The sequence below is a fragment of the Bubalus kerabau genome, chromosome 7 (genome assembly GCF_029407905.1).
Source record: "Bubalus kerabau isolate K-KA32 ecotype Philippines breed swamp buffalo chromosome 7, PCC_UOA_SB_1v2, whole genome shotgun sequence".
NCBI lineage: Eukaryota > Metazoa > Chordata > Mammalia > Artiodactyla > Bovidae > Bubalus > Bubalus kerabau.
In genome coordinates, this window is record NC_073630.1 from 89,561,902 (window position 1) to 89,578,494 (window position 16,593).

Sequence of the window (16,593 nt, forward strand, 5' to 3'; positions counted from 1 at the left end):
GTTAGAACTGGACGTGAAACAACAGACTGGTTACAAATAGGAAAAGGAGTATGTCAAGTCTGTATATTGTCACCCTGCTTATTTAACTTCTATGCAGAATACATTATAAGAAACGCTGGGCTGGAAGAAGCACCAGCTGGAATCAAGATTGCCGGGAGAAATATCAATAACCTCAGATATGCAGATGGCACCACCCTTATGCCAAAAAGTGAAGAAGAACTAAAGAGCCTCTGATGAAAGTGAAAGAGGAGAGTGAAAAAGGTGACTTAAAGCTCAACATTCAGAAAACTGAGATCATGGCATCTGGTTCCATCACTTCACGGCAAATAGATGGGAAACAGTGGAAACAGTGTCAGACTTTATTTTGGGGGGCTCCAAAATCACTGCAGATGGTGATTGCAGCCATGAAATTAAAAGACACTTACTCCTTGGAAGGAAAGTTATGACCAACCTAGATAGCATATTCAAAAGCAGAGACATTACTTTGCCAACAAAGGTCCATCTAGTCAAGGTTATGGTTTTTCCAGTGGTCATGTATGGATGTGAGAGTTGGACTATGAAGAAAGCTGAGTGCCGAAGATCTGATGCTTTTGAACTGTGGTGTTGGAGAAGACTCTTGAGAGTCCCTTGGACTGCAAAGAGATCCAACCAGTCCATCCTAAAGGAGATCAGTCCTGGGTGTTAATTGGAAGGACTGATGTTGAAGCTGAAACTCCAATGCTTTGGCCATCTGATGTGAAGAGCTGACTCATTGGAAAAGACCCTGATGCTGGGAATGATTGAGGGCAGGAGGAGAAAGGGACAACAGAGGATAAGATGGTTGGATGGCATCACCGACTCAATGGACATGGGTTTGGGTGGACTCTGGGAGTCGGTGATGGACAGGGAGGCCTGGCATGCTTTGGTTCATGGGGTCAAAAAGAGTCAGACACGACTGAGTGACTGAACTAAACTGAACTGAAAGGGGGTTAGTATGGATAGAGGAGAAAAAGGAACAAGGAGGAAGAGGACAGGAAAAAGGTTTGGGAGCCAAATTGCAAATGGGTTTGGTGTGCACTCTAACATCTTTGGTTGTTTTTGAAAAATTCAACATGGAGATGTAAGCAGAGAACTGAGATATCTGATCCCTATTTTAAAAGATTTACATTAGTGACTGTGCTGAAAATAAATGTGAGATTGGAGGTGTGGGCAAGAGTAGAATCTGAAAGAATAGTTAGGCCATTAACTAAAAGAAAACATGCATACACAACAATGTAAGAGCTATAAATTCAGCTTTTGGGGGGATTACTGAGGACTATAGCCTGGAAGACACCCTTTCAGCTAGTTCTGAAGAATTGCTCTGAAAAGGTATGGGGAAGTCTGTATCTCTCTCTATATATGATTTTGGTGAAGTGGGTACATGCAACCAAGCATACAAATCTGTAGGAGGTTTCTACTAGTCACAAGGAACAGATGTCTCTGTTAATGATTTTAGGGCCCCTTTAGGTAAGAGAAGATGCAAGAATTTGAGTTCAAAAGTTTCTCATGAAAATATCTAACTATCTGAAATTCTATATTGTCAGTTTTCCCAAAGCACAGTGCTCCTCTTTCCTAATCTCCATCCTTTACTCCTTTCAGGGTTTGTTAAAAGTCAGCAATCACAGTGGCTAATGACCTAATACTTATAATGCTGTATGGTGGTTGGCAAGAGTGTTTTTTTAGTTGGCAAGAATTTTTTCAGCTATTCAGGCAATGGACCATGCTGACTTGGACAAAAATGAAAGTGATGGATTTGTAAGAAATAGCCATAGAGCTGACAGGATTTGGGAATGGTAAGTGAGAGAGTGGAGTAAAGGATGATTCCACAGTTTTGGGGCTGAGCAAGTCAATGAATGTTTTCTTTGGAATTTACTCACTTGGGATACAAGTTACAAGAAAGGGAGGATAAGAGTTCAATTTTGAGAAGTTGTATAGACATCTACATGGAGATAAGTAGCAAATGTTGAATTTTAGGGGAGCATTTCAATGTAGAGATAACACTCTGTACCCTATAAATGGTTTATTCTGTTCTTCATGAAGTATAACTTTCATTCAGTTTTTTGCTTAAGCATCACTTTCATAGGCATTTCTAGATTGATTTATACCAAATATCAATGTTCCCCCAAATTTTAGTCCTCTACTCTTCATTATGATAATTCACAGGAATTATCTCCACATGGCATATTACACATGTTTTTGTTTGTTTGTTTTCTCTCTTCTTCCATCAGAATAAAATATAAGCTTCATAAAAGAAAAAGATTTATTAGTCATAGCATTGTCCCTGGTAATTGCCTAGCACATAAAATAGTTAATCTGTAAGTAATTTTGAATCAAAGCATAAATAATGCTCATTGAGATACTTATATGCTTCACATATTATTTTTTGAGTAAAATAATTGTAATTATTCATATATTTTTTCCCAAAACACCTACCCAAGCATCTAGCATTGGAACTGAATGGTTTGTCATTGACTTTTACTTAATGCAAATTTATTTTAGCAATTTATTTTGCACATTTGTAGGTAAGGATAATAAAAGCCCTGGGGGGCTGTTAAATAGAGGGAGCCTTCTGAGCATTTCAAATGAGAGATTATGTGGTCTACACAGGTACTTCCTTATATCTGGTGCTTTTTTACTTCCTGGACATTTAGAAGACTGTATTTCTTTGAAGGAGGAAACAGAACAGGCTCCATATTGAGAGAAGAACTCCATCTTGGGCCAGACTGCGGACTTTGAGCTATATGCCCAGTATCTATGGAAACGACATACCAACTGGAAAACCAGACCCCCCCTCCCCTGGATGGAAGAGCCCCAGGACTTGTACCTAGACTCTCCATCACCTAAAAGAATACCTTAATTATCTGTGTAACCAAATAGAATCATAAATTCTATTATGCTTATTGGGGTATGACCACAGGCCTATTGATAATTGTCCATTGTTAACTACCTAGGCTTAAGGCATACTAAACACGGGTTTAAGACATACGAATCACAGGTTAAATTTTTTTTTTTTTTTTTTTTTTTTTTTTTTACTTTACAATATTGTATTGGTTTTGCCATACATCAACATGCATCCGCCATGGGTGTACACATGTTCTCCATCCTACTAATGCATATATATGGAATTTATAAAGATGATAACGACAACCCTGTATGCGAGACAGCAAGAGAGACACAGATGTATAGAACAGTCTTTTGGACTCTGTGGCACAGGTTAAATTTTATTGCATCTTTCTTTTCCTTTGTTCAGACTAGTTTCAGAGAATCTGGGTAGGTGGGTTTGAGCACGTACAATTAGGGTATATAAGGTTTTCACAAAAACTGGTCAGGGTCTTTGGCTAAGAGCAGACTCTGCCTTGGGCCCGCCGGTGTAATAAACTGCACTCCACTATCTGCATTGTCCTTTTGAGTGAGTTTTTCTCCTGGAACGCATGGCTACAACATCTTAACCACTTTGTCTGTGTCCTTGTCAGACAAAGGATAGAGGACAGTCCTCTTGATGATTGCTCATTCAGACAAAACATGTGTTCTTGGAAAGGGAACCCAGAGCATGGTCTCTGACCCAACACTGCAACCTAACCTACACATTGAAAGAAAACTAGAGCAGCCAGAACAATGGAAACTGAGTGGAATGAAATATCTGTGGTGATAGAAGGCTCTTGTAGCCTTCTATCTAAAAAGGAACATTCTTTCAGTATTACCTAGAGGTCTCATTTTGATTTTGTACAGTAAAACGTTGTTGCAAGTGACTAGAGATGAGGCAGAGGGGGAAATGTGTATGAATTCATCAGTTGAGATGGCAGACTACACATCTTTAAGTTATTTAGGTAAATCTCTAGGACCATGACTGCTGGATCATACAATACATCTATGTTTAGTTTTGAAATAAGTTGCCAGAGTGTTTACCAAAATGCCCATATCATTTTGCATTCTCACTAGCAATGAATGAAAATTCTTGTAACTTTGGATCTTACAGAAAAAGAGACAAAAGCCTGATTTTTCAGGGAGTCAATAAACTAAAAACTAAATTGTGCCTTTCAGTAAATCACTTTTACAAGAATAATTACTGAATTACTCAGTAGGTAAGACAGCGGATCAATAGCTGTTTTTCACATTTACTGCCTCACTCTTCATCATCTACCAAAGAAACATTTCCAGTATAAATTCTGCCTGTACCGGACTCCATCCAGCCACAAAAATTATGGAAATCTTCGCTCTGCCTAAGGACTCTTAAAAGAAGACTATTTTGGAGTCAGTTTCTTGGGAAGAGGCTTATTGGTTACAGAATCTTTTGAATACATGATGAAGAAGCATAATGAAGCTGGTTCCAGTTTCCATTGGAAGACTTGGTCTGTAGAATTTTGAGTCCCTTAAGTATCTCATTAAACCTTAATGCACAACCTATGTTTCATTCTTAAAATACTTTTCTTCTTGCTGTGCATTTAATTACTTTTAACTACTGACTTTGGGCACTTGATGCAAAGAGTCGAATAATTGGAAAAGACTCTGATGCTGGGAAAGATTGAGGGCAAGAGGAGAAGGAGGTGACAAAGGATGAGATGGTTGGATGGCATCACCAACTCAATGGACATGAGTCTGAGCAAACTTCAGAAGATAGTGAAGGGCAGGGAAGTCTGCCATGCTGCAGATCATGGGGTCGCAAAGAGTCGGATATGATTTAGCAACTGAAGAACATTGACTTTATAAGTTGAAGAGCTGCCGCTTCCTTGATAATTCCCTATTAACTCCAGCTTCTGATCCCACTACCACAAAGTAGTATAAATTAAATTCAGTTCCTATCATTACTTTTGGAAAATCATCCTCCCATTTTCCTATCATTTTAATCTCATTTTAAGGATTATCATCATCTCTTTGATATCTTCACAGAGCAGGAAAAATATGCCATGATCATTTTCCCTGCAACCTTTTTCATGGTCATGTCAGATACCCTAAAACACTAAAAGAAAAGCAAAACAATTGTGATAATAGTTCCTAGCCTAATTGCCTATGTCTGTGTTGGAGTTTTGAAAAAAAAAAAAAAAAAAAAACAGTTTATAAATCATTTCATATTCAACAAAGTATCCATAATACATTCAACTTCACTTCTCCAGCAGTATAATTTATTCTATAATTGAAAAATGAATGAATATATCCATGAATTATATAAAGAGCTTGCTGTATGAAAGAATACAAAACAAGAAGAGAAATATAGAACCTGGGCATTACAGGTATAAGACATGTAAAAGTAATTTTGAAAAAATAAACTTGAAATGGTCTTGAAAGTTGAGTAGAACTTTGGCAGGACATGAAGAAGGGAGAAAGAATTATATCCAAAGACAACAGTATGAACATTCCAGTTTTCTGGCCTGGAGAAGATTCTAATAGAATCTGGCCTGGGAAGACTCTAATAGAATATTCCCACATAGTTTTAACCATTTTGTCATTCTCAAAATGTGATATGCCTGAACTGTTAACATCTATATATATGCTACAAATTTCAAAAATGCATATTCTCAGACCTCATCTCAAATCTCCTGAATCATAATCTCTGAAAGGAGGTCCATATTCTGTGTTTTGATTAGCCCTGTATACAATTCCAAAGTACATTAAGTTTGAGATTCATTGATGTAACTCATTCAAAAGATCATAACAAAAGATAAATTAAGTAGAACTAATTGAGATCTAATATCTATCCAGTCAAAGCATTATAATAATATATATTTCAGAAATGTCACAACTGGAGGTATTAATGAATGTCTATATCATATATAAAGTTTAATTTTATAACATTACACAACTTTATAGGGCTTCCCTTGTGGTTCAGCAGTAAAGAATCCACTTGCAATGCAGCAGATGTGAGTTCAATCCCTGGGTCAGGAAGATGTGCTGGAAAAGGAAATGGCAGTCCACTCTAGTATATTTGCCTGGGAAATCCCATGGACACATGAGCCTGGCAGGATACAGTCCATGGGGTCACAAAGAGTCAGACACGACTTAGCAACTAAACAACAACACACAGTTCTATAAAGAACAAGCTTAAGTAAAACCATTTGCAATTTCAGGCATAATCATGTATAATTCCATAAATACAACTCAGTTATAAATAGAAGCTCATTTATATTTTTCCACACCACATTCTGTTAACCATAGGATCGCTGTTAATAATCTGTCATGTCATTTCACTAACCCCAGTTATCCTTGGGGAAAAAAAGAAATCCAATTTACTCTCTTTTAGATGCCTACTAAGAAATCATACTCACCTAATAGTTTTTCCTTTTAATAAAAGAATACCACTGTGTTACATTCATATTTAGCATGAATCAAATGTTACCATTTGTCAAATTGTAATTTTCAAAAAACTCTATTAAATCAACAGCATTATCATCTACATTTTGCATATAAGGACACAGAGACACAGAAGTGGTAAGGAAAGCGCCCAACATTCTTCACCTAAGAGGTGAGAGAACCAGAATGAGTGTTCCAGAACCCATGCTAATTCTTTTTCTTTGTAATATGTTAAAATCCTCTTTGTTCTGTTTAAGTCAGACTTATTAAGGCATACTGTACATAGAGTAAAATTCACCATCTTCCATAGGCCAGTCACTATTCACAGGTTACATTTTCTTCTTTTACAACAGTGTTTGTCAAACTGTGGTTCCCAAATCAGTAGCATCAGCATCATCTGGAAGTTTGTTAGTCTACCCCAGTCTTACTATCAGAAACTCAGTAGGGGATGAGAACCACAGCACATGTCATATTTATCAGAATTAACATCAACATCATCTTAATATGTTGAAGTGAAACTGGCACCTCACCTTTGTATTCTTCCTCCCCCACACTCATGACTCCAGTATAATACTGAGAAAAGCTATCAGGCAGATCCCAATTCAGAGACATTCTACAGAATAGCTGACAATTGTTCCTCAAAATTATCAAGATCATCAAAAATAAGAAAAACTGTCACAGTTGAGAGGAGCCTAGGAGACATAAGAACTAACTGAAACAGAAAAAGATATAAAGTAAAACTAAGGGAATAGAGCTTCCCTGGTGGCTCAGTGGTAAGGAATCCACCCGCAATGCAGGAGACATTAATTTGATCCCTGAATCAGAAAGATCCCCTGGAAAAGGAAATGACAACTCACTCCAGTATTCTTGCCTGGAAAAATCGATGGACAGAGGACCCTGGTGGGCTAGAGTCCATTGGGTCACAAAAGAGTCAGACATGACTTAGCAACTAAACCACTACCATCAAGGGAGTAAAAATCAATATATTAATGTTAACTGAAAGAAGAGAAAAGAAAGCCTTGCTCAGCGATCAATGCAAAGAAATAGAGGAAAACAACAGAATGGGAAAGACTAGAGATCTCTTCAAGAAAATTAGAGATACCAAGGGAACATTTCATGCAAAGATGGGCTCAATAAAGGACAGAAATGGTATGGACCTAACAGAAGCAGAAGATATTAAGAAGAGGTGGCAAGAATACACAGGAGAACTGTACAAAAAAGATCTTCATGACCCAGACCATCACAATGGTGCGATCACTTACCTAGAGCCAGACATCCTGGAATGTGAAGTCAAGTGGGCCTTAGAAAGCATCACTGCAAACAAAGCTAGTGGAGGTGATGGAATTCCATTGAGCTATTTCAAATCCTGAAAGATGGTGCTGTGAAAGTGCTACACTCAATATGCCAGCAAATTTGGAAAACTCAGCAGTGGCCACAGGACTGGAAAAAGTCAGTTTTCATTCCAATCACAAAGAAAGGCAATGCCAAAGAATGCTCAAACTACCCCACAATTGCACTCATCTCACACGCTAGTAAAGTAATGCTCAAAATTCTCCAAGCCAGGCTTCAGCAATATGTCAACCATGAACTTCCTGATGTTCAAGCTGGTTTTAGAAAAGGCAGAGGAACCAGAGATCAAATTGCCAACATCCGCTGGATCATGGAAAAAGCAAGAGAGTTCCAGAAAGACATCTATTTCTGCTTTATTGACTATGCCAAAGCCTTTGACTGTGTGGAAAATTCTGAAAGAGATGGGACTACCAGACCATCTGACCTGTCTCTTGAGAAATCTGTACATGGAACATGGAACTGGACATGGAACAACAGACTGGTTCCAAATAGGAAAAGGAGTACGTCAAGGCTGTATATTGTCACCCTGCTTATTTAACTTATATGCAGAGTACCTCATGAGGAACGCTGGGCTGGAAGAAGCACAAGCTGGAATCAAGATTGCTGGGAGAAATGTCAATAACCTCAGATATGCAGATGACACCACCCTTATGGCAGAAAGTGAGGAAGAACTAAAAAGCCTCTTGAGGAAAGTGAAAGAGGAGAGTGAAAAAGTTGGCTTAAAGCTCAACATTCAGAAAACGAAGATCATGGCATCCAGTCCCATCACTTCATGGGAAATAGATGGGGAAACAGTGGAAACAGTGTCAGACTTTATTTTTTTGAGCTCCAAAATCACTGCAGATGGTGACTGCAGCCATGAAATTAAAAGACGCTTACTCCTTGGAAGGAAAGTTATGACCAACCTAGATAGCATATTCAAAAGTAGAGACATTACTTTGCCAAAAAAGGTCTGTCTAGTCAAGGCTATGGTTTTTCCTGTGGTCATGTATGGATGTGAGAACTGGACTGTGAAGAAGGCTGAGCGCCAAAGAATTGGTGCTTTTGAACTGTGGTGTTGGAGAAGACTCTTGAAAGTCCCTTGGACTGCAAGGAGATCCAACCAGTCCATTCTGAAGGAGATCAGCCCTGGGATTTCTTTGGAGGGAATGATGGTGAAGCTGAAACTCCAGTACTTTGGCCACCTCATGTGAAGAGCTGACTCATTGGAAAAGACTCTGATGCTGGGAGGGATTGGGGGCAGGAGGGGAAGGGGACGACAGAGGATGAGATGGCTGGATGGCATCACTGACTCAATGGACATGAGTCTCAGTGAACTCCGGGAGTTGGTGATGGACAGGGAGGCCTGGCATGCTGCGATTCATGGTGTTGCAAAGAGTCGTACACGACTGAATGACTGAATATATCAGCAGCTGAATGGACATGAGTTTGAGCAAACTCTGGGAGACAGTGAAGGACAGAGAAGCCTGTGTTGCTGCAGTTTATGAGGTCACAAAGAGTCGGATACGACTTAGTGACCTAATGACAACAATGTGTTAATACTGGTTCATTCCCTGTAACAAATGCACTCTGGTAATATAAGATTGTTTTGCCAGAAGTTTCACTTTTGTTTTAGGTTCAAAGGATTCGCTAACCAGCTAAACTGCCTGTTAAACACTATAAAAATTTTCAATATGCCATAGAGGATTATTTAACTTAATTTCAATATACAATCATTAGAAGAAAGGAAAAATAGAAATAGAAAAAAGTAGAAGTACATACATCACCAAACTGGGCTGACCAATATCGAGACTCAAACGGTGCTGGGAAGTCCCTTGTTAATAGCAGTCTGGAGTTCCAATCAGGAAAGAGTCCCAAACAGTGCTTCCCCTCCACAGGTGAGGCTTCAAACTGCAGTGTCAGGAGCTCTTGCTTTTAAGTCCAGGCCACAAACTGATATCATCATCAGTTTGAGTGCAAAAATACAGCTCTGGCTTTACTTTACATTTTTATGTTTCATCTTGTGAGTTAAGAGAACTTCCAGACCCAACCCTCAGGGGCTGAAGAAAATTCCAAGAGTCATTCTCTATCTTATCTAAAATGACGCTCAGCTCCCTGGTAAAAATCTATGCACTCACAAGCCGGCAGGAAGCTAGCAAGTCATCAGGGACATGTTCAGACAGATCAGAATAAGATCAGAGGCCTATTTTGCTTTCTTGCCTCTGAAGACTGAACAAGACTGCCTCCATTTTAGTTTCCCTAACAAAGATATCAGAAAAAATTAGGTGTGGGGTATATGGGAACTCTCTTCACAATCTTTCTGTAAATATAAAACTGTTCTAGGGCTTCCTTGGTGGCCCAAAGGTAAAGAAACCACCCGTCAATGCAGGTTCAATTCCTGGTCCAGGAAGATTGCACATGCCTCAGAGCGGCTAAGTCCGTATGCCACAACTATTGAGCCTGTGATCTGGAGCCCGGGAGCCGCAACTACTGAGCCCATGTGCTGAAACTACAGAAACCCATGTGCCCTGGAGCCTGTGCTCCACAGCAAAAGCCATTGCAATGAGAAGCCTGCACACCTCGACTAGAGAGTAGCCCCCATTCTCCTCAACTAGAGAAAAGCCTGTGCAGCAACAAGGACCCAGCACAGCCAAAAACAAACAAATAAATAAATACATTTTAAAATGTTCTAAAATTAAAAAACTAGTGAAGTAAGCAATAAAATAAGAATTTAACTTAAAAGTTAGGGTAAAAAAAAAAGAATAATATGTCAGAATAAGCTCAAAGTGTATAAAACTCAATATTACAAACAAAAGAAAATGGAAGAATTCTTAGAGAAAAGAAAAAGTCTTTTAATTTTGTCTTTGAGATACAGATTAAAATTGAGGAAGACAAGCAAAATAAACTAAGAAAAATATCACACATACAAACAGTACTGAAAATGAGAACAAGTGATTTATGAAGAGATGAGACATCTATGAATATTTTCTTTGCCAATAGATTTTAAAATAGATTAAATTGAGACAGTTTTGAAAGTATAATTTTCAAATATAATTTTAATCAATAAGTACAAAGAAAACTACTGAAGCATTAGGTTTTAATTAAATTTCTTTAATGATTATTAAATACTATACTATTACAATGTAGAGAAATTTAATAAGCATTTACATAATGCTTTAGCTATTAAGTAAGTTTAATAAACAATTTAAGACTTTACAAAAAACAAATATCAGATTTAATTATTTTACAGGGGATGTCTACTAAACATTCAAAGAAAAAATATCCATTTATATTGTTTTAAATTTATAATGATGTTAAAAGTTACGTTCTCATTGATTCCAGTAAGCAGAGCTAAAACCTATAAGGATTTTTAAAGCAAGCAGCAGAGCAGCAGAGAAGTAACATTGAAAACTAAAAGGAAAACTAGACTTCAAGATTTACTATAACTCTGAACACCTTTGTGAAACATTCCAAGTGTTAAGGAAATTCAAAGTTTTCTTTCTAGGTTAAGTATTTGAATTTTGTGTGTAGGAAAAAGTCCTCGTATGAACTGGGGGCAACCTCAGAGGATCATTCTACCTCCTCCTCTCCTCTTGTCTTTCTCCTCCACCCCTCCTCCCCACATCCTCCTTGTCCTTCTTCTTTTCTCTGTCTCTCACACACACTCACTTACTCACACACATATACACATACTCACTCGCACACACACAACCAAGAGAGATTCAATCCCCTCTCTACCTTATAGATTTGAAAAGGAACAATCAGTTTGAATCAGTTCTGTTCAGTTCAGTTGCTCAGTCGTGTCCAACTCTTTGCAACCCCATGAATTGCAGCAGGCCAGGCCTCCCTGTCCAGAGAAGGCAATGGCACTCCACTCCAGTACTTTTGCCTGGAAAATCCCATGGACGGAGGAGCCTGGAAGGCTGCAGTCCATGGGGTCACTAAGAGTCAGACACAACTGAGCGACTTCACTTTCACTCTTCACTTTCATGCATTGGAGAAGGAAATGGCAACCCACTCCAGTGTTCTTGCCTTGAGAATCCCGGGAACGGGGGAGCTTGGTGGGCTGCTGTCTATGGGGTCGCACAGAGTCGGACACGATTGAAGCTACTTAGCAGCAGCAGCAGGCCTCCCTGTCCATCACCAACTGCCAGAGTTCACTCAAACTCATGTTCATGGAGTCGGTGATGCCATCCAGCCATCTCATCCTCTGTTGTCCCCTTCTCCTCCTGCCTCCAATCCCTCCCACCATCAGAGTCTTTTCCAATGAGTCAACTCTTTGCATGAGGTGGCCAAAGTATTGGAGTTTCAGCTTTAGCATCATTCCTTCCAAAGAACACCCAAGGCTGATATCCTTCAGAATGGACTGGTTGGATCTCCTTGTAGTCCAAGGGACTCTCAAGAGTCTTCTCCAACACCACAATTCAAAAGCATCAATTCTTCGGCGCTCAGCTTTCTTCACAGTCCAACTCTCACATCCATACACTACTAGAAAAACCATAGCCTTGACTAGACAGATCTTTACTGGCAAAGTAGTGTCTCTGCTTTTGAATATGCTATCTAGGTTGGTCATAACTTTCCTTCCAAAAAGTAAGCGTCTTTTAATTTCATGGCTGCAGTCACCATCTGCAGTGATTTTGGAGCCCCAAAAAATAAAGTCTGACACTGTTTCCACTGTTTCCCCATCTATTTCCCATGAACTGATAGACCTATTTTAATTTCAATCCTTTTCTTTTCAGGAAAAATATCACCTCTTACCAGTAGGTGGCACCAAATATCTGTGAAATATGCTTGCTGCTGCTGCTGCTGCTGCTGCTGCTAAGTCGCTTCAGTCGTGTCCGACTCTGTGCGACCCCATAGACAGCAGCCCACCAAGCTTCCCTGTTCCCGGGATTCTCAAGGCAAGAACACTGGAGTGGGTTGCCATTTCCTTCTCCAATGCATGAAAGTGAAAAGTGAAAGTGAAGTCACTCAGTCGTGCCCGACCCTCAGCGACCCCATGGACTGCAGCCTACCAGGCTCCTCCATCCATGGGATTTTCCAGGCAAGAGTACTGGAGTGGGGTGCCACTGCCTTCTCCGATGAAATATGCTTAGATGACTGCAAAGTCAGAGAAAAACTCAAAAAGGTCATGCAACACATTATCTGTCCTTAGTTAAGGAGATGAGGATTCTGCGTCTGAATTGAAATAATATTACATAGATCTTTTAACCTTCTTTAAGAATAACTTGTTAATCATTAAAGAGCATAGCAAAATGCTTCAATTATAAATTCTATAATTAAATATATGACTTTATCATGTGAATTAGTTTATCTTTGTTGAAAAATAGCATTGTTAATTTCATTTGTTCAGACATTTGTATCATCAATGGATAAGGTCCTGGACATTTAAAATCATTAGATAGTAGACACAAGAATGCACAAATAAATTTGCTATCTACATGCATGTTTCTGTTTTGTAAGTTTAGGTCGAGGCCATGAGGTTAGGGATGAGTAGCTAATTTAATTTCAATCTATTAAATGTTATCAATTTATGGGCAAGTATATTTCAAGCACTGCAAGACACTGACTATGCAGTGATAGCTATCCTTGCTGTCAAAGAATTCAAAATTGAGAGGGAAGACAAAAGTGTAAATAGGCAATTAAAATATGCTGCTGAAAAAATACAACCCTGATCTCATGAAAATTTAACACTTTCCAGAAGACCTCAGAAAAGGATAACCTGACAAATAGCAGAGGAGAAGTGATGCCAAAGCAGGGGTAGGCCAGCAGAGCTGGGATGGAGTGGAGTAATATAAAATGAGAATATTCTAGTTGAAGGAAATAACACACATAGGGATGCAGAAATAAGAGTCTCGTACATTCTTGAAATCAAAAGACATGTGCTGTGTCTGTATCCTTGAGAAAAGGATGGGTGTGGAAAGTGGTGAGAGATGAGGCTCAAATCGTGCGGGGATTCGTAGATGAGTTTCGATGAATGACTAGTATCATATAAGCAATGAGGAGCCAATGAAAAAAAGGATTTCAATAAGTTGTTCAGTTGCTAAGTCATATCCAATTCTTTGTGACTCCACGGATTGCAGCATAGTAGGCTATTTTTCCCCCCCACCATTGGCTCCTCGTTTCACTAAGACAGATATTATAATTAGTTTTGATGTTTTACGTGATTTCTTGGGCTAAAGTGTGGAACACAGATTGGATAGGAACAATATCAGAAGCTGTGAGAAGAGTGAAGAGACTAGACTATTCCAGTAAATTGATGGTGTCTCACCTCGGAATGGCACATTTGGTGAAGTGAAGTTATTCAGTTGTGTTCGACTCTTTGCGACCCCATGAACTGTAGCCTACCAGGCTCCTCCATCCACGGGATTTTCCAGGCAAGAATACTGGAGTGGGTTGCTATTTCCTTCTCCAGGGGATCTTCCTGACCCAGGGATTGAACCTGGGTCTCCCGCATTGGAGGCAGACGCGTTTACCGTCTGAGCCACCAGGTAGACTCAAAAATAGTTAATGCTAGATTGGCTGTTGAGGAAGGAGATGGTATGATATGCAGACAGACTAAGCAATGGAGAGAATGATCTAGGTAAACAAGGCTAGGCTCAAGCAGAAGGCAAGATGTTCCTTTTAGACCTAGTAAATGTGAGATGCCTCTATGTCTTTCCTGACCCTCACCTCAGATTTCTCCATCTCAGTGAAAGGCACTAAGAGTCATGCATGTGTTATTTGCCTTACTCTCCATATCCAAATGATTTCAAAGCTCAACATGTAAATTCCTTTTTAAATCCTCTTGAAACTAGTCAGCTCTTTTCATCCCCACCAACCCTCCTTAAACATTATCATCTCTTATTTGTTGTTCTTTAGACACTCAGTGCTTCCCTGATAGTTCAGTTGGTAAAGAATCCATCTGCAATTCAGGAGACCCCAGTTTGATTCCTGGGTCTGGAAGATCTGCTGGTGAAGGGATAGGCTACAGACTCCAGTATTCTTGGTCTTCCCTTGTGACTCAGCTGGCAAAGAATCCACCTGAAATGCAGGAGACCTGGGTTCTATCCCTGGGTTGGGAAGATCCCCTGGAGAAGGGAAAGGCTACCCACTCCAGTATTCTGGCCTGGAGAATTCCATGGACTGTATAGTGGATGGGGTCGCAAAGAGTCAGACACTACTGAGCAACTTTCACTTTCAGTCACTCACTTAGTTTTATCCAATTCTTTGCTATCCCATGGAGTGTAGCCTGCCAGCCTCCTCTGTCTATGGGATTTTCCAGGCAAGAATACTGGAGCAAGTTGCCGTTTGCTTCTCCAGGGGATCTTCCTGACTCAGGGATCAAATCTGCTTTTCCTGAATTGCAGGGAGATTTTTCATTTACTGCTGTGCCACTGGGAAGCCGTCTTCTTTTATTGGATAACTCCAAAAGGCTCTGAACTAGTGTACCCGATTTCATTCTCCTTTCACCGCAATCTCTTCTCTACTCTGAAGCAAGAGTGAGTTTTTAGTACATAAATCTGATCTTGTCACCTCCCATCATAGTCCTACTTCTTAAAACCCTTCAATAGCTTCTCATTGTTATCAAGATTAAGACCAAATCCCTAAATTAGTCTACAAATCCCTGAATGACCTCATTTCTGCCTTTCTAGTGTCAGGTATCATCTTTCTCTACTCCTTCCCCTTTCTCCTCCACTCCAACAAACACTGGCTTCTTTTAGTCCAGCAATGGCATCCTCATTCTCCTTCAATAGGCTCTGAACATCGTGCTTTGTTTCGCCAAAAATTCTATTCAGTAGCTGTTTCAGCTCTTTCTCATTCTGTTGACCACAGCTTTACAAGCCAGTTCCTTATGAAAAAAGCTCTTCCTAACTTATTTAGATTAAACACTTTCACAGGTCCCCTTGGCACTACACCCCTCTTTTCCTGCAGTTGTCAAAGTTGCCCTTTTCCACGTTTATGCAATTACAATCACCTCTCCTGATCTACCAAGCTTCAGGTTTCAAGACTAAAGACTAGTTCTGATTTAACTCATCTTTGGGTTTCCAGAAGTTTGTCTGATCATGGCAAATTGGGAGCACAGATGCTTCTAACTTCCTGAAAGAATAAATATAAGCAGAATAGTACACTTTATGTATAGATATAAAGCTTAAGAAACAAGCCTGAGTGGGTCATATGATTCAAGTAACTTTAGAATAAAAATAATAATTGCCGTTATGGAAGTGAATCAGATCACTTAAGAAATGCACACAGTATGAAAAACAAAGAAAGGGAGAGAAGGAAGGAAGAAAGAAAATCAAGGCTGTGTTGATTGCTGTTCTAGAAACATAATCTGTGTTTAAGCAGGAAAGAAATTTATTTTAGAAATTTCTAGTGTGTTTTAGAGAATCTAATTCAGAGATCCAGGCCTGGAAACAGATGGGAACAGCACTAAAGACTACAGTGAGGGATTTCTAGGGAAATAATGAAGTTCACACAGATTCTGCCACTCCACTATGACTCGTGGTTCATATGGACAATAAACACCAAAATAAACACCAGAATTTTGCCACTCCAGTTGGCACAGAGCTAGAGTCCTCCTCAGGAGGTTAATGTCCTACACACCTGCTTCCTCATCTTCACTGAATTTACGATTCTAGCACCTTGAAAGTGTTTCTGATAGGCATAGCCTCACCTAACCGATATGCCTCACTGCAGTAGCAAGGAAAACAGAAAATAAATGTTCAGGCCTCTATCTTGATAAGTTGCAATAGAAGACATTATAAAAATACAGAGATATCAATCCAAAGAAAAATAAGTACCCCCTTCCCTGTGGAGGCCATGATGGCTCAGAAGGAATTGCTGAGTATATCAGTATATATGGTTAAGGAAGCAGAACTGTGTAAATAACCAGAGGGACCAGGAAGATGTGTCACTAGAGACAAAATCTTGAAAGAGTGTTCTTTTTTGAAATATTTGTTTATTTAGCTGTGCCAGGTC

General features: G+C 39.4%; 1 protein-coding gene across 1 annotated transcript in view; it reads right to left on the bottom strand.

The window, feature by feature from the left end:
• LOC129657260 (sulfotransferase 1E1) overlaps nt 1–9,552 on the bottom strand; it is a 59,991-nt gene extending 50,439 nt beyond the window's left edge. Inside the window, exon 1 of the mRNA XM_055587481.1 lies at nt 9,415–9,552. The gene's annotated coding sequence lies outside the window, so the exon portion shown is untranslated. The remainder of the gene's footprint in view (nt 1–9,414) is intronic.
• Nucleotides 9,553–16,593: the final 7,041 nt, after the last annotated feature.